Raw genomic sequence first — 24,362 nt, forward strand, 5'->3', positions numbered from 1 at the left:
GCCTAGTCACCTAATGCCTCAGGCAAATTGGTGATATAAATATGTCAGAATGTGCTATTCTTATCCACTGGCAGATGGAAAGATATTCCCATGACTGCACGCTGCACTACCCAATTTCTCTGCTTCATCCCCATGACTGCAAGCTGCACTGCCCAATTGGTCTGCTCCATCTATTCTCACATTTTTAACTTCCCCTTCCGTGATTTAGAAACAATAAAGCACACTGGGAGCTGGATCTCATACTCTTAAGATTTCCTAGAGGCTGGAAATATTGCAATATATCAAAGTAAAAATGAAGGCAATGAAGAGTGCTAAGGGGAAGCAGTCAGTCCAGTTTAGAGGCCTATAGTGTTATCTTCTTTTTGAGCTCATTTTCACAGCTAATGAAACTCTCTAGCTGTGTTTCAAACATGAAAAACAAATCCACTGCCAGCAGTCTTGCTTTCATTATGAATAACTTGCCACAACAAACCAGTCTCAGTCAGCCAGTCTGCCCTGGGGCTGGGGCTAGAGCACTCCTCACAGCCCTCTCCCCTCCAGCAGCACAGAGCTCCAGGGGAAGGGGTGCTTCTCTCCCCACTGGTAGCATGGAGCTCTAGGGGAAGGGGCCCCTCTCTCTCCACCGGCAGCACAGAGCTCTGGAGGAAGGGGCCCCTTTCTCCCTGCCAGTAGCATGGAGCTCCAAAGGAGGTGATACAAACAGCTCCCTGGCAGAATTTCCTGTCTAGGTTGTACTGAGCATTCTCAGAGGAACTGAGCCAGCTCAGTAACTTTGCCCTGATTTTGCTGTTACACTGAGATCACATAGCTCATGGCAGCCCTGCACACCCCAAATTGCTCCACTCCCCAGTTCCTGGGCACCCCCTACCTCTCTCCTCTTCAGGTCCTTGCTGTGTTGCCCTTTGGAGCTGCTGCACAACCATTTATAGTTTGTGGCCGCGCAGTTTAGAACAAACTTAGGTCACCGTCTGCTATTGATAGAATGACCAGGTGTCTGGTTTTCGACTGGAACACCCAGTCGAAAAGGGATACTGGTGGCTCCAGTCAACACTGCTGACTGGGTCATTGACTGCCTGGTTGGCGGCATCTCTCAGTGGGGCTGGTAGGTTCCCTGCTAGCCTCCGCAACGTGCAGCTCCTGGGAATCAGCCAGCATGTTCCCACTCTGGCTCCTACATGTAGGGGCTGACAGGGAGCTCTGCATGTATGGGAACCGTGGCCAATAGGAGCGGTGGGGGCAGTGCCTGTGGATGGTGCAGTGTATTGGCCCCTAGGCAAATTCATAAAGTAGCCCCATACTGACACTTACAGTTGTGGGTTATGCATGGCATTTCTGGCATTTCATATTGTATTTTATTAGGACAGTGTCCCTTATATGCAATCCCACCATGTGCAGCAATTTCATCTCTATTATTATTAAATTATAATGAGCTTCCTCTCCTCCAGTGGCTGGCCTGCAGGGGGTCATGGCATCAGAGAGACTGAGGGAATGGGAAATTGAAACAAAGCATTCTTATGGTACTGGTGCAGCCCGTCACCAGCTCCAGGGGAAAACAGCACTGCTATGTTAGGGCTCTCATCATATTTTGGATTGTATATAACATGATCTGGCCTCATTCCTTCCAATACTCATGATGTTACAATATATTTAGCACCAATATTGTCTTATGTTAGGGGCACCTGGGATTTTCCCCTGATCAGTCCTCTAGAATTACTTTGTCATGCTGTTGTCAGGTTGGGCATTTTTTGTTTCTTGTCTGAGCTTGTCAAACTTTGTCTTTGAAATGGGTAGTATTGGAACCAAACTCTTTCTCTTTCAGCTCCCTGATTTCACTATTTATAGACGCCCTTGCAAGTACGGCTGCTTTAAGAAGCTCCTTTCTGGGTCTTTATGTTACATTAATGAGAACTTTTGCAAAGTCATAATAATTTTCTGACATATTATCTGTAGTATCTCGGAACCCTCCCCATCTAGTGTCTCGTGTCTACCAGTTGAGGATTTTGGCTATAGGCAGTCCCATCATACCTCCCCCGCTATACGCTTATCCAGCTCAGTTTTGAAGTCAATTAGGGTTTTTGCTCCCCTTCAAAGGCTATTCCAGAACTTCACTCCTCAGATAGTTGGAAACCTCCTAATTTCAAACCTAAACTTGTTGATGGCCAGTTTATATCTATTTCGTCTTGGGTCAACACTGGCACTTAACTTAAATAATTCCTTTTCCTCTCTGGCATTTATCCTTCTGATGTATTCATAGAGAGCAATCATATCTCCCCTCAGCCTTCTTTTGGTTAGGCCTCATAAGCCAAGCTCCCTGAGTCTCCTATCATAAGGCAGGTTTTCCCTTCCAAGGATCATTCAAGTACCCATTCTCTGCACGTGTTCCAGTTTGCATTCATCTTTTTTAAACATAGGAGATGAGAATTGTACACAGTATTCCATATGAGGTCTCACCAGTGCCTTGTATAACGGTACTAACACGTCCCTGTCTCTACTGGAAATATCTCACCTGATTCACCCTAGGACAGCATTAGTCTTTTTCATGGTTACACCACATTGACAGCTCACAGTCATCCTGTGATCAACCATTACACCTCCTTTGTTACTTCCAACTGATAAGTCCCCAGCTTATAGAAAAAATTATTGTTCTTAGCCCCTAAATGACTGACCTTGCATTTTTCACTATTAAATTTCATCCTGTTTCAATTATTCCAGTTTACAAGGTCATCCAGACTTCTTGTATGATATTCTGGTCCTCCTCCGCATTGGTAATACCTCCCAACTTTGTATCTGCAAATTTTATTAGCATGGTCTCACTTTTTGTGCCAAGGTCAGTAATAAAAATGTTAAGTAAGACTGGTCCCAAGACTGATCCCTGAGGGACACAGACAAGGTCAGATCTCGGTTTGCTGCACTGGGCAACACAGTATGGGGAGGAGGTGAGCAGTCCTCAGTGGTGAAAGAACAGGTTAAGGACTATTTAGAAAAACTGGACATGCACAAGTCCATATGGCCAGATGCAATGCACCCGAGAGTGCTGAGGGAGTTGGCTGATGTGATTGGAGAGCCATTGGCCATTATCTTTGAAAACTTGTAGTGATTGGGGGAGGTCTCAGATGTTTGGAAAAAGGCAAATATATAGTGCCCATCTTTAAAAAGGGGAAAAAGGAGAATCGCAGGAATTACGTTCTGGTTAACCTAACCTTAGTCCCTGGAAAAATCATGGAGTTGGTCCTCAAGGAATCCATTTTCAAGCACTTGGAGGAGAAGAAAGTGATCAGGAACAGTCAATATGGATTCACCAAGGGCAAATCATGCCTGATCAATCAGATTGCCTTCTATTATGAGATAACTGGCTCTGCGGATATGGGGAAAGTGGTGGACATGATATATCTTGACTTTGCAAAACTTTTGATATGGTCTCCCACAGTATTCTTGCCAGCAAGTTAGAAAAGTATGGCTTGGATTAATAGACTATAAGGTGGATAGAAAGCTGGCTGGATCACTGGGATCAATGGGTAGTGATCAACGGCCCGATGTCTAGTTGGCAGACGATATCAAATAGAGTGCCCCAGGGATCGGTCCTGGGACTGGTTATGTTCAACATCTTCATTAATGATCTGGATGATGGGATGGATTGCACCCTCAGCATTTTCGCAGATGATACTAAGTTGTGGGGAGATGTAGATATGCTGGAGGGTAGGGATAGAGTCCAGACAAATTGGAGGACCTAGACAAATCGGAGGATTGGGCCAAAAGAAATCTGATGAGGTTCAGCAAAGACAAGTACAGACTCCTGAATTTAGGATGGAAGAATCCCAGGCACTGGTACAGGCTGGGTCCGACTGGCTAAGTGGCAGTTCTGCAGAAAAGGACCTGAGGATTACAGTGAGCAAGAAGCTGGATATGAATCAACAGTGTACCTTGTTACAAAGAAGACTAATGACATATTGGGCTGTATTAGTAGGAGCATTACCAGCAGATCGAGGGATGTGATTATTCCCCTCTATTCAGGACTGGTGAGGCCACATCTGGAGTGACCAATTTTGCCCGCCCCCCTCGAAAGGATGTGGACAAATTGGAGAGAGTCCAGCGGAGGGCAACAAAAATGATTGGAGGCTGGAGCACATGACTTCTGAGGAAAGGCTGAGAGAACTGGACTTATTTAGTCTGCAGAAGAGAAGTGGGGGAGGGATTTGATAGCAGCCTTCAACTACCTGAAGGGGGTTCCAAAGAGGATGGAGTTTGGCTGTTCTCAGTGGTGGCAGATGACAGAACAAGGAGCAATGGTCTCAAGTTGCAGTGAGGAAGGTCTAGGTTGGAGATTAGGAAAAACTATTTCACTAGGAGGGTGGTGAAGCACTGGAATGGGTTACCTAGGGAGGTGGTGGAATCTCCATCCTTAGAGGTTTTTAAGGCCTAGCTTGTGTGATAAAGTTCCTCCTCTATCTTGGTGGGTCCTGCACTTATTGGCAGATTTGTTCACCTCAGAGATTCACCATGTGGGTTGGGGAACAGCCCAGAAACCTTTCTCTCTGGTAGAACCCACAGTCCAGGTCAGTTCTTCCTGTGTCTGATCAGGAGTTGGGAGGTTTGGGGGGAACCCGGTCCTACCCTCTGTTCCAGATTCCAGCCCAGGGCCCTGTGAACTGCAGCTGCCTAGAGTGCCTCCTGGAACAGATGTGCGAAAGCTACAACTCCCTCAGCTACATCCCTGGCCTCCTCCCAACACCTTCTTTATCCTCACCACAGGATCTTCCTCCTGATGTCTGTTAACGCTTGTACGCCTCAGTCCTCCAGCAGCACATCCTCTCACTCCCAGGTCCTTACGCACACCTCACTAACTGGAATGAGAGACTTTTTATACCAGGTGTCCTGATTAGCCTTAAATAATTCTAGTAACTTCTCAATTGGCTACAGGTGTCCTAATTAGCCTACCTGCCTGCCTTAATTAGTTCTAGAAAGTTCCTGAGTGTTCTGGAATAGTCCCTGTTATCTCACCCAGGGAAAAGGGACCTGCTTAACCTGGAGCTAATGTACCCACTCTCCTGTAGCCATCTGTCCTGACCCTGTCACACTTGACAAAGCGCTGGCTGGGATGATTTAGTCCTTGGGATGATTTGGTCCTGCTTTGAGCAGGGAATTGGACTAGATGACCTCCTGGGGTCTCTTCCAACCCCAGGCTTCTATGATCTCCACTAGTAATCTCCTTCCAGCCTGACAGTTCACCTTTCACTATGGCCCATTGTGTTCATCCCTTTAACCAGTTCCTTATCCACATTTAAATTCTCATATTAATCCCCATCATCTCCAATTTAACTAATAATTTCCTATGTAGAACTATATCTAATGCCTTATTGAAATCCAGGTAGATTAGAGCTTATTGAATTTCCTTTGTCTAAAAAATCAAGTTATCTTCTCAAAGAAGGAGATTAAGTTGGTCTGGAGGGGATGGCATGTTGGGACTGCTTACAATAGTATGTGGCCCATCAATGACTGACAGCAGCAAAAATCCCCAACTGCCGGACATGAGACACTAGATGGAGAAGGCTTTGTATTACCACAGGTAATTCTTTCTCATGTATCTGCCAGGCAAGTCTTGCCCACATGCTCAGGGTCTAACTGATTGCCATATTTGGAGTTTGGAAGGAATTTTAGCCTGGGTCAGACTGGCTGAGACCGTGGGGGTTTTCATCTTCCTCTGCAGCATGAAGCATCATCACTTGTCGGTTTAAATTAGTGTAAATGGTGAATTCTCTGTAACTTGAAGCTTTTAAACCATGATTTGTAGACTTCAGTGATTCAGGGGGTAACAAGTTCACTCTCAGTCCTGGGTGCCCTGAGAACCATCACAATGATACAGAGAGAGAGAGAAAAACCACCACTTGCTCCCCCCCAAACCCCACCTTTGGATCAGAGAGAAATGAGATCCAATGAGGATACATGAATATAAACAAATAGACTGGTACAGGGCTTAGACACCATGGTGATGGGCACCTAAAAATACCTAAGATTAAAATACCTAAAATTTTCTTATCAATCTCCTGAGTCTTTCCTCAACTTAAACCACCCCCAGCCACACTGCTTAGCTCTGTCTCTTCTGCTAGCCTATTGCTGTGGCAATTGGGGTTAATGTTGAACCGCTAAGCTGCCATGTAAGCCAAACCCACAGATATTCCAGCAAATACTCAGCTGGTACAACTTGACTTCAATGGAGCTATGACAGTTTATACCAACTGAGAATCTGCCCCATTGACTGGACAGTTAAACAAATTCCTAAGCAGCCATGGTGAAGAGCTGCATGGCTGCAGCATTTCTGGGATAACAGCAGTTAAAGGGCATTTTTAAAATAGGAAGGAACAATTTCTCACCTTAGTTTTTTTAAATTACAGTTTGAAGCCTTCAATGCTTGACAAAGCAGGTAAATAGATGAATGATGCAGCTCATCCTGATGTTGTGCCCTGAAAAGAGAGAAAAGAGATTTTCTATGTTGTTCTCTGGAGACAAGTTTTAATTCTATTTCCAGAATACTAAAAAAGGCTCTTATCTATGTGATCATGCCCTATGTAGGAGTTATTCTGCCATTTTAATTAAATACATGCATACCTATATCCTCCAAACCAAAAATATATCAAATACATTAAGATGTACTTGAAATACACAGAGTCAAATAGAATAGGTTCTGCTAAGTGTAACCTATTATTTATTGAACCTGTGGTTCTCTGGGCATTCACATGCAGTTCTAGAAACTCACACTAATGGGGATGTCTCCAGTGGTTTTATGCTTTTCATAGAATTATAGATCAGAGTTGGAAAGGACCTCAGGAGGTCATCTAGTCCAACCCCAGCTCAAAACAGGACCAAATCATCCCACAGACTAAATCATCCCAGCCAGGGTTTTGTCAAGCCAGGCCTTAAAAACCTCTAAGGATGGAGATTCCACCATCTCCCTAGGTAACCCAGTGCTTCACCACCCTCCTAGTGAAATAGTTTTTCCTAATCTCCAACCTAGACCTTCCCCACTGCAACTTGAGACCATTGTTTCTTGTTCTGTCATCTGCCACCACTGAGAACAGCCGAGCTCCATCCTCTTTGGAACCCCCCTTCAGGTAGTTGAAGGCTGCTATCAAATCCTGCCCCTACCCCTGCCTCTTCTCTTCTGCAGACTAAATAAGCCCAGTTCTCTCAGCCTCTCCTAATAAGTCATGTGCACCAGCCCCCTAATCATTTTTGTTGCCCTCCTCTGGACTCTCTCCAATTTGTCAATATCCTTTCTGTAGTGGGGGACCCCAAAACTGGACACAATACTCCAGATGTGGCCTCAGCAGTGCCGAATAGAGGGGAATAATCCCTTCCCTTGATCTGCTGGCAACGCTCCTACTACTGCAGCCCAATATGCTGTTAGCCTTCTTGACAACAAGGGCACACTGTTGACTCATATCCAGTTTCTTGCCTACTGTAATCCCCAGATCCTTTTCTACAGAACTACCGCTTAGTCAGTCGGTCCCCAGCCTGTACCAGTACCTGGAATTCCTAAATGCAAGACTCTGCACTTGTCTTTGTTGAACTTCATGAGATTTCTTTTGGTCCAATCCTCCGATTTTTCTAGGTCACTCTGGACCTTATCTCTACCCTCCAGCATATCTACCTCTTGCCCCAACTTAGTGTCATCTGAGAACTTGCTGAGGGTGCAATGCATCCCATCATCGAGATCATTAATGATGATGTTGAACAAAACCAGCCCCAGAACCGACCCCTTGGGCACTCCGCTTCATACCAGTTCCCAACTAGACATCAAGCCATTGATCAGTACCCATTGAGCCCAACAATCTTGTCAGCTTTCTATCCATCTTATAGTACATTCATCCAATCCCTTTTTAACTCGCTTGCAAGATCATTGTTTATCACTATCCATTGAGCCCAACTATCTAGCCAGCTGTTTATCCACCTCATAGTCCATTCATCAAATCCATTCTTTTTAAATTTACTGGAAAGAATACTTTTGTGTTGGTCAATTGTTTTTTAAATCAGTTCTGGATATATACACAATCATTCCTATTGTATCTAACCAAGAGAGTTGACTTTAATTTACCCACTAAAGTAAAAAAACAAAAAATAAGTATTTGCTTACAATTTTAAGTATCATTATTACTCAACAATGTGTGATTGGTGTTACACTTTGTGAAGTGACATCATATAACTAAGCAGAAATGGTGGCACATTAGATCCTGACACCAAAGAGCATATGAGGGCAAATTAATTTTAAGGCAGCATCTGTATAAGAAATAGTGCTGGATTACCATCATGGAATATCTCAAAGGAACATAGCCTCCTTGCAGATCAAGTACCACTCAATTGCTACCTGAGAATCCAACCAGACCATCGTAAAATCCCAATCTATGTATATTATGCTCATTCTTATTGCACCACCAAATTGTTTGGCTCCCATATGACCACTGACCATGTAGCAGCATTCTTTGGTAAACATATTTTTGTAATTCGTGAATCTCCCATCCTAATAATGTGTCGATGCCAAGAAAGTCACCAAAACCAAACAAGTGCAGATGGAAGCGGTTGCTGGGTTCAGCTATGGATAACCTCATTGCTGAACTTGTCCTGCCACTTAATATGTAGCAACTGACAAAGACAACAAGAATCAAAAATGTCAATCAACCCCTCTTCAACCTTCCTCAGTGGTGATTTTACAAATGTAACATGGCGAGACTGATACTGGAATGCTGTGTCCGGTTCTGATGTCAACTTTTTTAAAAGGTCATTGAAACACTGAAAAGGAGCCTCAAAAATGATCTGAGGGCTGGAGAAAATGCCAGTGAGAGACTGAAAGACCTCAATATTTTTGTAGCTTAGCGAAAGATCAAGATGTGACTTCATTATAGTGTCCAAGTACCTAAATGGGGAGGAAACAGCCAGTACTAATGGGCTCTTTAATCTAGTGGAGAAAGGCCTAACAAGACCCAATGGCTTGAAGTTAAGGCCAGACAAACTCCAATGAGACATAAGGCACACTTTAAAAAAATAAAAAACAAACAGTGAGAGCGTTAACCATTGGAACAAACTACCAAAGGATGTGATGGATTCTCCATTTCTTGATGGCTTCAGATCCAGACTGGATTCCTTTCTGGAAGAAATATTTTAGCCAAATACAACCTATTGGACTCAATACAGGAGTAAGTGGGTGACATTCTACAGCTTATATTATATATGAGGTCAGAGTAGGTGAGCTATTGGTACCTTCTGGCCTACAGAGATGATGCCTGGGGAGGGGCACGCAGGGTCATGTGCAGCCCCACTCCCTGATTTCTGCCAGGGGTTTACCAGCTGGGCCCCCTCCCTGTGCAGAAGCTCCTGGAGCTGGTGAGCTGCAAACTGTGGCTGTGGGGAGAGGCAGCAGCAAACAGCTGTTAGCTACGGGGAGGAGCTACCGAGGATAAGGGGAGGACCTACCTGGGAGGGGCATGACTCAAGCTGGTGGGGAGGTGAAACTTTAAATGTGCATTTGATCCTTTGACCAGACCTATCTTCAGGCAAAGACAATGAAGGCCCATTCTTACATATCAAGTGAAAAAAGACATCAAGCATCTATACCCAGCAGGCAGGGGCTGCTCCAGGCACCAGCACGCCAAGTGCGTGCCTGGGGCGGCAAGCCACAGGGGGGTGGTCTGCCAGTCACCATGAGAACGGCAGGCAGGACGCCTTTGGCGGCATGCTTGCGGGAGGTCCAATGGTCCAGCGGCTTCTGTGGCAATTCGGCAGTGGGTATGCCGAAGCCGTGGGACTGGCGGACCTCCTGTGCTTGGGGTGGCAAAAAATGTAAAACCACCCCTGCCAGCAGGAGACAGAAGCTTGCGGCACAAAGAGACTCCCCCCGCCACTCCTGTCCCATTCTCCTCCTATCAGACTGGGCTGGCAGGAGCTTGCGGCTTCTGCTCTGCAGTAGGGTGTGGGACAAGGGTTTCTGCCCTGCAGGGAGGGGGGTCTAAGAGATTTATCCCCATGAGGAGCATCAGGGCAGAAGCCCCATGTCTTTGGTACCTTCTGAATTTCACCCACTTACTCCTGTATTGAGTCCAATAGGTTGTATTTGGCTAAAATATTTCTTCCAGAAAGGCATCCAGTCTGGATCTGAAGCCATCAAGAAATGGAGAATCCATCACATCCTTTGGTAGTTTGTTCCAATGGTTAACGCTCTCACTGTTTGTTTTTTGTTTTTTAAAAGCATGTCTTGCAGCTCAGAGGGTCAGTAAATTTGGCCACTCCTGGTGTATAGAGTGAGGTCTTTTCTGAAAACTAATGACACTGGTGATTAATATCACTGTAAAATGTCCATATTAACACTACATAAGTAGTTATGGACACCCATTGATATTGGGCTTTACAGTCTTCCCAGATAGGTGAAACTTCATAGCTCTCTACCTGGCTCTTATGTAAATTAATCATGGTAGCATGAGAAACAATGGAAGCCCTATTTGCATAGAAATTAGCAGGGGGATGGGAAGCCCCCAGGAAGGGAAGAACAGCAGGACGTCATTTTGCCTCTTGGAACAAGGAAGTTTAGGAGATAGAAGCAGAAACAGAAAGCCATTTTTGGCATCCATCACTGGACAGATGCAGGAGGGGGGAGTTCTTACAGGCTGAGTGTCAGAAATCAGGGCCTGCAGCAAAGCTAATCTCTGGGCAGCCTCATCAGTACAGCTGGCCTGCAGCAGGCTGTTGGATTAGCCATGCAATAGGAGGCTGCTGGATTGGCCTGGGCTTTACTACTCCTGGAACAGTCCAGCCCCCTCTTGCAGCAATTAGACAAATTCATTCACACTATGTTCATCATTTTTGGTGACCCCAACAGAGTGCAGACCACCTTCATGCCTTACAGCAGGAGATCAACCCATAGCCAAGTACACTGCTGAATTTTGTCATTTGGCTTCTGACACTGGGTGGAATAAGGCAGCACAGTGCCACCATTTGCTCCTGGGGTTAAATGAGGAGATTATGGATGAGCTTGCCTGGGTGGAGTCTCTATCTAGTTTGACAGCCTGATTGAATTGTGCACCACAACTGATGATCGCCTCACAGAGTGATGTGAGAGTTACCTCAATTTTTCTAGAAGTCACCACCCCTCAGTATTCCAACACCCCCTGCACACAGGTCTTCCCCAGCATCAGAGCTCATGCAAGACCACCAGGTTTGCTTGCACTTCTCTGACTTGGAATAGCACCAATGCTGGGTTTCAGGCTTGTGCCTATCTTATGGGGGATGGGTAAAGATTTGGGTGGAACCGGGGCTGGGAAATGCCACGTCCCCAGCCCTTGGGGTGTGGACCAGGCTGAACTGTTCTTCTTCCCTCTCCAGCTGTTCCCAGTGCCCACGGGCAACAATTATCACAGCACAGAGATCCCACATCAGCTTCCAACGCAGCTCCGGACACCTCTATTAATTTGACTGCTGGTAAACAATGAAATATCACCCTAGAGGCTCCAACTGGGTCCTCTAGGTATCTTCATAGATGTAAACTTTGTTAAGACCCATGCGGTTCACACCCTATGGGAGGACTCTCCAGAGCTGGTTGAGACTATTGATGGGTCTCTCTTCTCCTCAGGATCCGTAACCTGCCATGTCATGCAAGTAATAGTTATCACCCTCTGGGGCATCAGGAAACCCTACAATTTGGATTAATGTGGGCCCCTCATGTTCCCATTATCCTAGGTATGCTCTGGCTTACCGCCCATGACCCTCACATTCACTGGCAGAAGAGGACCCTATATTTTATTTCCAGGCATTGTTGGCTATCCTGCCTCCCAGGATCCTAGAAACATACCGCTGCAGTCTGTGATTCATGTCATCCATTGGAAGATCCTGACCTGCAGGCAGGAGGACCATCAAGATCCTCAGTGCCCTGCGTGGCCCCACCTGCTGTGGCCAAGATTGACAAGGGGAACGTGGACATCCTGTCCCCACATCAGACTCACAATTCCCCAATTATCTCCAGCCAGAAGCCGAAACTCTATTTGATTGGATGTCTGCCCTCTCCAAACCCAAACTTTGGGCTCTCCACCTGTATTTGTGGGAGAACCTTCAGAAGGGTTTCATCTGCCCATTCACATCCACAGCAGATGCTCTAATCTTTTTTAGTCAAGAAGAAAGATGGCTGCTTGTGTCCATGTATTGACTATTGGGCCCTAGACAAGGTGACTATACATAACCACTACCTGCTCCCCCTCCTCCACCAATAACAGTTCAGGGCCAAGAAGAAAACATGGTTTGGCAGATTCTAGATTCTTGTCGAGCGCAGGGAAAACTACAGTGTCTAGTTAACCGGGATGGGCATGGCCCAGATGAGTGTTCATGGGATCCCACAGAGCACGTCCATGCCCTGATCCTTCTGCACGTCATCCACAACACTAACCCTGAGAAGCCAGGTCCTGAGGCCCCTAGAGAGTTCCCTCAAAGGGGACGTAGTGTCAGGGATCAGGGCCTGCAACAGAGCTAGTCTCTGGGCAGCCTCATCCACACAGCTGGCCTGCAGCAGGCTGCCTGATTAAGCACGCAACCTGATTGGCTGCAGAGGCCAGCAGATTAGCTCTTAAGCCAGCAGTGATAGCAGCAGCTTGCTGGCTTCTCAGTGCTCAGGCCCACCACTGTGCCTGCTCCTGCCTTGCCCCCCAACTTGCCTCTGTTCTGCCCTTTGCCTTGAACCCATCCTTGCCTAATACCCTGCCTGCTCCAGTTCCTGACCTCTGGTTTTAACCTTTGGCTTTCACTCCTCTCTATGGACTCTAGCTTGACCCTTCATTCTGGTACCCAGTTTCTGTCTCTGAGTTTTACCATGGACTTTGACTTCTGACCACTGACTATGGCTCTGACCCTGGTCACTAGGCTAGACTGCCCTCATTGCAGTTGTCTGACACTGAAAAGGATGGTCCTTCAACTTGGGCGGGGGTTGATGTCTCTGGGAACCGTATATAAGTAAGAAAGCTACTTTGGCAAAAATTGTACCTTGCTAGATTAAGGTTTAGACTTTTAGAAGCATGTTTTGTTTTGTTTTACTTCTAACTTTCTAAGTTTTTTCCTTATACTTGAACTCACTTGAAATCCTATCTGTGTTTGTTTATAAACTTGTTTTACTATTATTCTAAACCAACACTGCTGTGAGTGTACTAAAGTGAATGTCATCTCCAGTTCATGTGGCAAGTTGGTGTGTTTTGTCTCCTTAATGGAACAAAGGAACCTTATTATTTCTCTGAACTGTCCAAGAGAGGGATGGACATTATAGGCACACGGTTTTGGGGAAATTCAGGACTTGGAGTGTGTTGGAGTCATCTTGCTGTTTGTAACTAAGGCTCGTGGAAGCCAGAGTGGCTGATGTGTTGCTGGCAGGCTGCTGGGGTCAGAGTCTGCTGGACCAAGGTTGTCGCTATACACAGGCACTTAGTGTGTGACCTGCATGCTCATGTTGGCTGGCTGTGAGCAGCCCAGGTTGGGAGCTACAGCAGCAAGGCATTGTGAGGTGACACAAATTCTCACTGGTCTGGTTTGCACTCCCTAAACTGTGAAGCCCAAAACACTGTGATTACAAGTGTTTTAGGTCATAATCATTTGGTTATTGCACGGTGTCACTACAGGGGAAAGTTGAGGTTGCCTGGGTGCCCTAACTATGCATTTCTATGTCTTAAAATAAATCCAAACATGTTAAGTTTAACCTCAACTCTGACGTTCCTAGGTTTGATAAAGTTTGACTGGGGGATAATTTCACCATCTCTGTTATGTAATTTACCATAAATTACAGATATGTATTCTCAACTTTTTTTTCCCGGAAATATATAGAACACTGGGACAACATTCACTATTAATTAGGGGAAATAATCTACTTTGTTTTAACTTTAAAAAGTGTGCCTCCTCTCCCACAAGTGGACTCACTGTTAAAGGTGTAATTTCTGTTCAAAGACAGAACAATCGCAACTGAAATTACCTATTGTTCTTTGCTTGTGTGATGTTAATATGACCTGTAACCATATAGATCATTGTTGCAACCACTGTTACATCTTTGTAGCAAATATTGTACAAAGGTTGTCGTGTAAGGTGTCTGTGGAAAGGTTATGATTTGCTGATTATGATTATGCTAGCTGTATGCGTGTATCATTTTTGTAGTTAAAGTTATAAATATTGGCTATGTACTTGTATCTCAATGTGTTCTGATTCTAAGAAGCCTTAGTAAAGCATTTGGTCAGCTTCTTGAGAAAGGATTTTGCAAGAAGTTCCCAATCAAGAAACACTTAATGGACAATGGATCTTGGGAGACTCCAATCCACATAAGAAGTCTCTCTGGAAATGTTCAAGATAGCATGTGAGCAATGGCTGCTGCCTTTAAAGAATTGAGTCATGCATGGACATGTGACTTGCCTATGTGACTCCAAACTCCATTTTGCTGTAATTTTCCACAGTAAGAACAAAGAGGTGTCCTTACACCTGGAAAAGACTATAAAAGGCAGCTGTTTCATCTCCATCTTGTCTTCATTTCTGCTTCATACCTCTGGATGGACTTAGCTACAAACTGAAGCTCTGAACAAAGGACTGAATGTTGAGGAGGGATATGATTGCTCTTTATAAATATATCATAGGGATAAATATTAGGGAGGGAGAGGAATTATTTAAGCTTAGTACCAATGTGGACACAAGAACAAATGGATATAAACTGGACACTAGGAAGTTTAGACATTAAATTAGACGAAGGTTTCTAACCATTAGAGGAGTGAAATTCTGGAACAGCCTTCCAAGGGGAGTAGTGGGGACAAAAGACATATCTGGCTTTAAGACTAAGCTTGTTAAGTTTATGGAGGGGATGGTATGATGGGTTAGCCTAATTTTGGCAATTAATTTGGCAACTGATCTTTGATTATCAGCAGGTAAGTATGCCCAGTGGTCTGTGATGAGATGTTAGATGGGGTGGGATCTGAGTTACTACAGAGAATTCTTTCCTAGGTGCTGGCTGGTGAGTCCTGCCCACATGCTCAGGGTTTAACTGATCGCCATATTTGGGGTCGGGAAGGAATTTTCCTCCAGGGCAGATTGGCAGAGGCCCGGGAGGTTTTTCACCTTCCTCTGCAGCATGGGGCACGGGTCACTTGCTGGAGGATTCACTGCAGCTTGAGGTCTTCAAACCACAATTTGAGGACTTCAATAACTCAGACATAGGTTAGGGGTTTGTTATAGAAGTGGATAGGTGAGATTGTATGGCCTGCATTGTGCAGAGGTCAGACTAGATGATCATAATGGTCCCTTCTGACCTTAAAGTCTATGAATGACTCATCCCAGCTGTGGATGTACTCCAGAGACATGATTTGTGCCTGCAGTTTATTCCATCACTGCTACCAGCCTGAACCAAGAACTTTGCTATTACTGTATGTAATTCATTCCATTTAACCAATTCTAGCTCTCATCTCTATCTTTTTCCTTTTATGAATGAACCTTTAGCTTCTAAAGGATTGGCAATAGAATGATCTGTGGGTAAGATCTGATTTGTATATTGACCTGGGTCTGGGGCTTGGTCCTTTGGGATTGGGAGAACCTTTTTTCTTTTACTAGGGTGTTGGTTTTCATAACCATTCATCCCTAGGACGAGTGACACTGGGGATGATACTGGGAAACTGGAGTGTTTAAGGGAATTGCTTGTGTTACTTGTGGTTAGCCAGTGGGCTAAAACGGAAGCCTTCTCTGTCTGGCTGGTTTTGTTTGCCTTGGTGTGCAAAGGAACCCCAGCCTTGGGCTGTGACTGCCCTGCTATAAACAATTTGTCCTGAACTGGCATTCACGGTTGGGTCCCACCAAAGCCAGCATCGTTATAGCTTGTTTTTGTTGTTTATTCATAATTAATAAGAACTTTTGCTAGCCTTTAATCATGGGATCACCAAAACCACATGTGACTAAACCTACTTGTATCTAAAATAATGGGAGTCATATCCCTGAATTGGAAGATAAAGACACAATTATTATTATTTGCATTACTATTGACTGTTTTCATAGACTATGGTTTAAAAAAAAAAAAAGATCACTCAGCTCTCAACACTTCAAAGGATCCCATTTTCACCCACAACCCCTTGGCAATGGACCTTGGGTACTTTCAGTACTTCCAGGGGAACAAACAAGTTGAGGTGCATGCAATGAATGTGCATGGTTGTGTAGTGCAGGGGTTCTCAACCTTGGGCTGTGACTCGTTCAGGGTAAGCCCCTGGCGGGCCGTGAGATGCTTTGTTTACTTGAGCATCCGCAGGTATGGCCACTCACCGCTCCCAATGGCAGTGTTTCACCATTGCCAGCCAATGGGAGCTGCAGGAAGCGGTGGCCTGGTGTAGTGCACAGCTCAGCTCCCCAGAAAGCACATATCTGCCAAGTATGTGCTCTTCCTGTTCAGGTTCTTGGTCTTAGGCAAAAATCTTGCTCAGCTCCTCATAGTATGGACATGCACTTGGCACACTACCAGAGCCCTCGTTCTTCTTGGTACTTTTATACTTCTGCTGCTACTCTTTGGCTTTGTCCTATTCATGTCTCTGGAACTCAGCCCAGCAGTATCCTTCTCTTCCATTTGCTGCACTAGCTGCTGGTAACTTTAGGCATCCTGGTGACTACTACAGAGATGAGATTGGACATGCTCCTCTGCCAAGAGAGTGGGAAGTCCAAGACCTCAGCATGGAACCACGCACAGGGCATGCCTGTGGCAATGGCCTCAGGATCCATGTACTTGCACTGAACTCTAATTGCAAATGCATGCTGTTCATAGTTCCATATTTAACTTCCCTGTGCTCTACTTTCAAAACATGCACAAGGCAAGGCATCCCTGATTCTGGGTCCCCTGGTGATGAAAACGACTATTGATTAGAGGAAGCTCTCTGACTGTTCATTAGAAACCAAAAGTCACTCCACTCTCCCTCCAACCTATCGGAGAATCTCTTGATCTTGCTCTCACATATATTGTGAAAAACTCAACAAGCACTAACAACACGAGTTAGACGTCTCCCAGAAGAATCAGGCCCTGTCATGAGACACCCACATCTTCCTTTCAGGCTTGTACGTGCATAGTCGGGTTACATCTATGCTTGGAGCCAGAGGTCTGATTCCCATCTCACATAGACATACTCACGCTAGCTCAATGAGAGCTATATGAGCTGGGAATTGCATCCTTAGTTCCAAGTGTAGATGCAGCCTTTGTGCTGAGGACATTAATGAAAATATTAAATAAGATCAGTCCTAAGACTGATCCTCGAGGAACTTCAAGAGTAACCTCCCTACAGCCCATTAGTTCACCTTTCAGCATAACCCACTGTCATCTCCTCTTTAGCCAGTTCCTTATGCATCTTACAATTCTTATACTAATCTCCATCTTTTCTAATGTAATTAATCATTTTTCATGCGGTACCATGTCAAATTCTAAACTGGAGTCCAAATATATTAGATCTACTGCATTTCCCTTATATGAAAAATAGTTATCTCAAAAATAATATCAATGTAGTCTGGCACGGTCTACCTTTGATAAACCGATGTTGTATAACTTCCCCTTTCCTGTTCACCTCCATGACTGTAAGTGTTCTTTCCTTCAACATTTGTTTTAAAACCTACAAGTCTTTCTCAAAGTCTTATTTCCATGCTTTTAAGGCTTGGGTTGGATGGGGCATGGACCTTCCCAGTCTTAAAGGTCTGTCACTAAATTGAGTCACTTTTATGGTGGGTCATTTGGCCATTTGAGCTATGAAAACCTACGGGAGGAATAAATCAATGTTTAAGTTTTAAAAAAAATAAGAAGTTACATAGGTATTTTTAGAGCTCAGATAACACTCACCGATGTGGCCACTCGCATGGTCCTGGGGAATCTTCATTCAGGTCTTCAGTTAGAAACGTAATGTTCTCTAGACAAACTGACTCCAGATTACAGCAATTCTTTATACAGAATTGAAGAACAATTTGATCCATTTTGGTAAAGATATGATGAGTTAATTTTAGCTCAATGAAATGATTCATTGCACTCTGCACAAATTCAGTTTCTTCAATTTCATATAAACAGTAAAAATAATCCAGATAGAAAAACATTGTCTCCTTATCAGAAGGCAATTTATCATAGTTGAACAACAACGAAAAGGGTTTTTCTTTAACCTATGTTAGTAAATTATTTTTAACTTTGGGTGAAAATTTGCAGCTAAGATTTTTCTCCATCTCCTCCATTCTCTTTTTATTTAAGAGACCAAACAGGAATCGCACTGTTAACATTAAATAATTCCTAGATTTTCCACATTTTTCAAACAATTTTTCCACAGGTTGTATAGCAGTTGCTGACTTTTTCACAGTTTCTTCTTGCTCCAACACATAAAACAAAGCTGCAAAAAATTCCTGAAAACTCAAGTGAATGAAGCTGTAAACACGTTCACAGCCAATGCCTTTTTGAAACATGTTCTCATTCAGAAAGAGGGAATCAGGTTTATCTAAGCCATGTTTCCTGACATCTTCTTCCTCAAACAGTATATTCTTCCTCCAGATTCCATCTGCAGCCAAGGAGCAAAGTTCCTTCAAGTTACCTTGTACCTGTTGCTTTGAATTGCTGCTGTGACCCTCTAATAAACTGAAGAGATAGAGCATGTAGACTCCAGTGATTGTAGTGGAAGTTTGTGCAAGATCTTCACCTGCTTCCATCTGCTGTTTCAGAACCGTGCAGATGATCCAACACGCAATGGGGACAAAGCACATGGTGAACAGCATTTCGTTGTCTCTTACAAAGTTAAAGGCTTTGCTTGCTTGTTCTTCCTTCTCAAAGAACTTGTAGAAATATTCTTTTCTCTCATTTTCAGAAAATCCCAGGATCTCTGCATAACGTTCATCTTTCAAACACTGCCCAAGTTTCTCCAGGGCAATTGGTCTTGTAGTAATTAGTAAGTAAGATTTGAGAAGCACTTTTTTCCTAAATAAACTGCTCAGTATGATTTCCACTGACTGCTTCTCACAGGGATCAGAGCACAGATTACTTGCTGATTGATTAAAGGAAAATCTCAGTTCATCAAAACCATCAATTATGAACAGGAGTTTTTCTGGAGTCATCAGAATCTCTTTAGTTGGTGCATTATGATCAGGACAATTTCCTAAAATCAAATCTTCAACACTTCTCTGCTCTCTGTCAAAGTTAATTTCCCGGCAATTTATGTAGAAAACATAATCAAACCTGCTCTGATATAGTTCTTCATTTGCCCAGTCCAACATGATCTTTTTTGCTGTCAGTGTTTTTCCAATCCCTGCAGCTCCCTGCAGCACGACAATTTGTGGTGACTGTCCATCATCATCTGATTCAAATAAATCACCTATAGTGATAGGAGTAGCATGCTCAGTCATGATCTCTGCATGTCTCCGTCCCAGGGCCATTATTTCATGTTCTCTCTGCATTTCATGACGATGTTCATTTGTAATGATCAGTTTTGTGTATCTGTTGTTTAGCTTTACATTCTCACCAAGACGAGCGTTCATGTCTTTTATCATGCTGTATTCATTTTTTATATGTTCTCTATACGTCACACTGTAAGCTGAGTGACAAGAAGCATTAGATATGATTGTAATGTTACAATAAAGCTATTTAAACAGTAATACTAGTACTGTAAGTCTGTAGTGCTCCTTGCATCGTAAAGTGTCCCCAAATAAATTAACTATGGTCCTAGTCCTTACTCACATCAGTGGTCCCATTGAAATCAGTGATGTGAGAGAAGTGTAGGCTCAGACCTTCTGTGCATATACATAAGAATCACTTCACCAGTTACTGAAATGCAGCCACCTCTAGGGTGAAACCTGTCAGATATTGACAGTGCGCAATGAAACTCTGTAACAAAGTAGGGCATGAAGCGATGGAGAATGACATGTATAATGGAAACAATAATAGGAATTTAAGTGCAAAGAATATAACTAAATAGAACCTAAAATTTGTGCAGGGCCCAGAGGTTTCAAAAAGTGCCATAGCACCTACAGGGACTACAGAGGTTGACCTCTAGTTATTTTGCCTCATTTAAAAGATGGCGTCCCTAGCAGGAGAGTGTCTTCCAGCACCATGCTGCTGCATTGGGTCAGTACTGCCTCTGAGACAACATCTCCACCTACTCACCAGCACCATGTTCTGCAGCACCTGATTCTTTCCTGGAGATCTCCCCATTCATTTCCTCATCTCCCATCCAACTCTGCTTAACCTGTGTGATCTGATAAGTTTACACTCCTGAGGTGTTACTTATTATTTCTACTAGTAAACCAAATGACTGGCTGATCTATCCTAACGCTAGTAATCACTGGTAATCACGCAATGTAATTCTTTATTTAAATGTCACATACCATTTACTGTTCTTTCAGATGTTTGCCGAGGACCCAAAGCTGAAAGAGAAATTTCACATGAATGTTAGTGTAACAAAAATCAGTGTCACGCAGTTCAGGACATTGGGACAAATCATTTATACATGGTTCTCTGCAGTAATAAGCTCCCTAGAAAATCCGCAGCTAAGGCAGGCAGAGAGACTTTCTTTGGAGACACTAGTTCAGTGACCTGTTCAAAATGGCCATCAGAAGCAGGGCCGGCGCTTCCATTTAGGCAACCTAAGTGGTCGCCTAGGGCGTCAGGATTTGGGAGGGCAGCAGACTGCTCCGGTGGACCTCCCGCAGGCGTGCCTGCAGAGGGTACGCTGGTCCCACGGCTCCGGTGGAGCATCCGCAGGCACGCCTGCGGCAGGTCCACTGCAGCCGCCAAACCAGCGGACCGTACGCAGGAACGCCTGTGGCAGGTCCACTGGGCACGGGACCAGCAAGCTGGCCCTCTGCCTAGGGCACCAAAAACCCTCGTGCCACTCCTGATCAGAAGCAATACTCTTTTTCTTTTAAACCACTAGAGTAGCCACTTTCAGTATGTCTACATAACAGTGTAAGCCTGGGCACAAGTCTAATCCCTTGTGTGCCATGCAACAATTGTGCTAACCTAGGGCTAAGATCTAGGGCCCCAGGACCCTGCAGGGCTGGAGGATGTGAGCCCACGTTAAGCTGTGACCTAGGATCCAATCCCTATTGCTTTCCTGTGTACACGTAGCCCTGGCTTGACTTGGGTCCTAGAAGCCCTCTGGGTAGTATCCCAGAGATCCTGGGGGCAGAGGAGCAGCGCTGCAGGCAGCCAGACCAACAGCCGGAAGGACCAGTAATGGCTGGCCAAACACAGTCCCTGTTCCTGCTCCTCTCACAGTGGCAGCAGCTCCTGCTCTGCCACCTCCTCGCTGCTGCACAGAGCTTCCCTGAACCAAGGAGCAAAGCTGCCAGGTGGGAGGCAGGTCCCAGCCACTGGGATGTTCGGAGTCATCCCTCTCCTGGCCATGCTGAGCTGGGAGCCCCGTTGCTTCCCCTCCCTGCAGGACAGCTGCTTGGTCCCTACTCTGCTCTCTGGCCCTTTGCCCAGCCCCTCTAGGCTGCATGTGTAGGAGTAGCTGGGCTGCAAGCACTGTTGTGGAAATCAGCCCACAAAGTTTCCCTACAACCTCCTTCTATGGTGGCAGCTCCAGGTCCTCCTTGCTGCATGGCAGTTGCTTGTTCCCACTGTGTTCTCTGACCCTTGCTCTCAGGCCCCCTGGGTCTGCTTGTGCAGGGATGCCCCAGTTGTGGCACTGTCAGGGTGGCAAGTGGGAACCAGCCAAAAACTTTCTCCACAGCCTCCTCGTAATGGTGTGGCACCCACTCCTCACAAGTGTTCCTTCTGTTTGGGTGCATCTTCAGTCTTTAAACAGTCTCAGCCCTAGTGTGGCAATGCTGCCTGTGGGAGCCAGCTGAGGTCAGTCACTTAGGGTGAACTGGAAACAAAACGGGGCAGGCAAACCCCAACTGCTGGTGGATATTCCAATACTTAGATTTACCAAACCAGCACGAACAACCTCACTGGTTACTCAGAAGTCCAAACAACGCAGTTCCCTCAAAGTGCCCAGCCTCAGGCCTCCATCCAGACACACCTGTCAGATATGATGATGATTACTGAAAATCTTATCTCATCATATAAAAGAAAAGGTTCTTCCAGCCTCAGAGGATCAGCCCCAGACCCAAGTCAAATGATAACTTAGATCTTACCCAAAATACAAGCTTATAGCCAATTCTTATTAACTAAGCTAAAATGTATTAGAAAAGAAAAGAGAGAGAGAGCTGGTTAAAAGATCAATATACATACAGATTTGAATTCAATTCTTGAGGTTCAGATAAATAGCAGAGATGAGCTCATAGTTGCCAAAAGTCCTTTTAGAAATAGTCCATCGATTATAGTCCAATGTCCATATTTAGGATGGCTCCAGTCAATGACTGGGGATCTCAATCTTTGTGGCTTAAGGTTTCCCCCTCTTGAAACCCAAAGCAGATCTGAGATGAAGAAAGATTGTGTCCCAAGGTTCTTATACATTTCCAGCAGCCTTTTGGCCTGAGAAAACAATAGGTTTACCTTCCCTTCTCCTAAACATCCTGGCAATTAACACTGGATAATTTATCCATTAAACAGTTCAGATACAGGTTACCACAACCTTCAAAGACAGATATAGACAATAATACTATTTCCCTCAAGTATCATCTTAAATACTGATATTCCTTTTTTGATCTTTGAAGCAAAGCTACAGCAATAGACAAGACTTGTTTGCTTATATCACAAGAACTGAGCAAACATCTATCCTTCTATCTCTAACAATGTAGACTTGTATTTAAAAGCTCTATTCATTTACATACCGTCCTAACCACTTTCTAAAGTTTGGCCATGAGTCAGGTCAGTCTGTGAGTTAATTCACTCTTTCTGGCTGTGTCACCTTCCAAAGAAATATTATATTACACTCATAACATCACACCTGGTATCAGGCCATAGCCCAAGGGCTTCTTCCTTGGTGGCAATGGATTCATCCTCTCTGGGCCCTTCTGGCCCCAGCTCTCCAGCTGGGCCATGAAGTAGTTCAGATCCCCTTCTGGGGGATATTGCTGTCCAACTGTAGGCCACTTTCCCAGTGACCTATGGGGGGCACCCAGGACAGCCCACTACTCTGAGTCTCAGGCTAGGAACCCTAAGAATAGTGGCCACACATTGCAGTGTCCCTTTAACTAAGCTGCTTTCAGTTTCCTAGGTCATTTCCCCGCAGCCCCAGCCTTCAGCAGTGATTCACTCTTAGCTCAGGGCTCTTCTATGTTCAGACCCAGGAGCCAGCCAAAAACTCTTTCTTGCTCCCTCAGCCCCTGCCCGCAATGAGCTGTCCATGGTGCTGCAGTTTGGCCAGCCAGAAGCACAATTTGAACTCCTCTGGCTCCAGCAAAAAACTGCCTGTCTCTGGTTTTGCTGATTCTTTTATATGGTCTTCATGGGCCCTAATTGGCTGCTTCCGTTGCAGTCACTCTAGGCTGCTTGGAGGACTCTTCTACTACTCCTTTCCTGGGACAAGAGTAGCAGGGGCCTGTGACATTGCACTACATATGCTTTATGAAAATATGCTGATGAATATAAATGACAAAACTGGATAAGCTTTATGCTACATATGCCATGGAACATATCTTTGCAAAGGTTAGGATCTACTGAATATATTCATCCTATTTGTATGCATGCATCTTTTTTTATATCTGGAGTTGTGAGAGCTGGCTCTATGCTTGTATTTGAAGTGTTTGCTGTGGGGAACACATAAGGAAGGTTTGGCCAACATATTGTGAAGGGACTATTCAAGTAACTGGAAGTACTTAACTAAGATGCCCCCGGACTCCTTGTTGTTATTGTTAAAGACTAACAGATTTATTTGGGCATAAGCTTTCTTGGGTAAAAACCCACTTCTTCTGATGCATAGAGTGAAAATTACAGATGCAGGCATTATTATATTGACACAAGAAGAGAAGGAGTTACCTCACAAGTGGAGAACCAGTGTTGACAGGGCCAATTCAATCAGAGTAGATGTAGTTCACACCCAATAATTGAGGAGGAGGAGTCAAAACCAAGAGAGGGAAAATTGCTTTTGTAGTGAGCTAGCCACTCCCAGTCCCTATTCAAGCCCAAATTGATGGTATTAAATTTGCAAATGAATTTTAGTTCTGCAACTTCTCTTTGAAGTCTGTTTCTGAAGTTTTTTTGTTCAAGTATGCCTACTTTTAAATTTGTTATAGAATGTCCAGGAAGATTGAAGTGTTCTCCTACTGGCTTTTGTATGTTACTATTCCTGATGTCTGATTTGTGTCCATTCATTCTTTTACGTAGAGACTGTCCGGTTTGACGAAAGTACATGGCAGAGGGGCATTGCTGGCACATGATAGCATATATCACATTAGTGGATGTGCAGGTGAATGAGTCCCTGATGGTGTGGCTGATG

General features: G+C 44.6%; 1 protein-coding gene and 1 pseudogene across 1 annotated transcript in view; one reads left to right on the forward strand and one right to left on the reverse strand.

Moving 5' to 3' along the window:
* LOC127051008 (NACHT, LRR and PYD domains-containing protein 3-like) overlaps positions 1-24,362 on the forward strand; it is a 572,024-nt gene that overhangs the window by 213,365 nt on the left and 334,297 nt on the right. The gene's annotated exons all lie outside the window — the stretch shown is intronic.
* The window catches only part of LOC127051019 (NACHT, LRR and PYD domains-containing protein 3-like), a 111,416-nt pseudogene that overhangs the window by 58,055 nt on the left and 28,999 nt on the right, over positions 1-24,362 (reverse strand).

The sequence above is a fragment of the Gopherus flavomarginatus genome, chromosome 5 (genome assembly GCF_025201925.1).
Source record: "Gopherus flavomarginatus isolate rGopFla2 chromosome 5, rGopFla2.mat.asm, whole genome shotgun sequence".
Lineage (NCBI taxonomy): Eukaryota > Metazoa > Chordata > Testudines > Testudinidae > Gopherus > Gopherus flavomarginatus.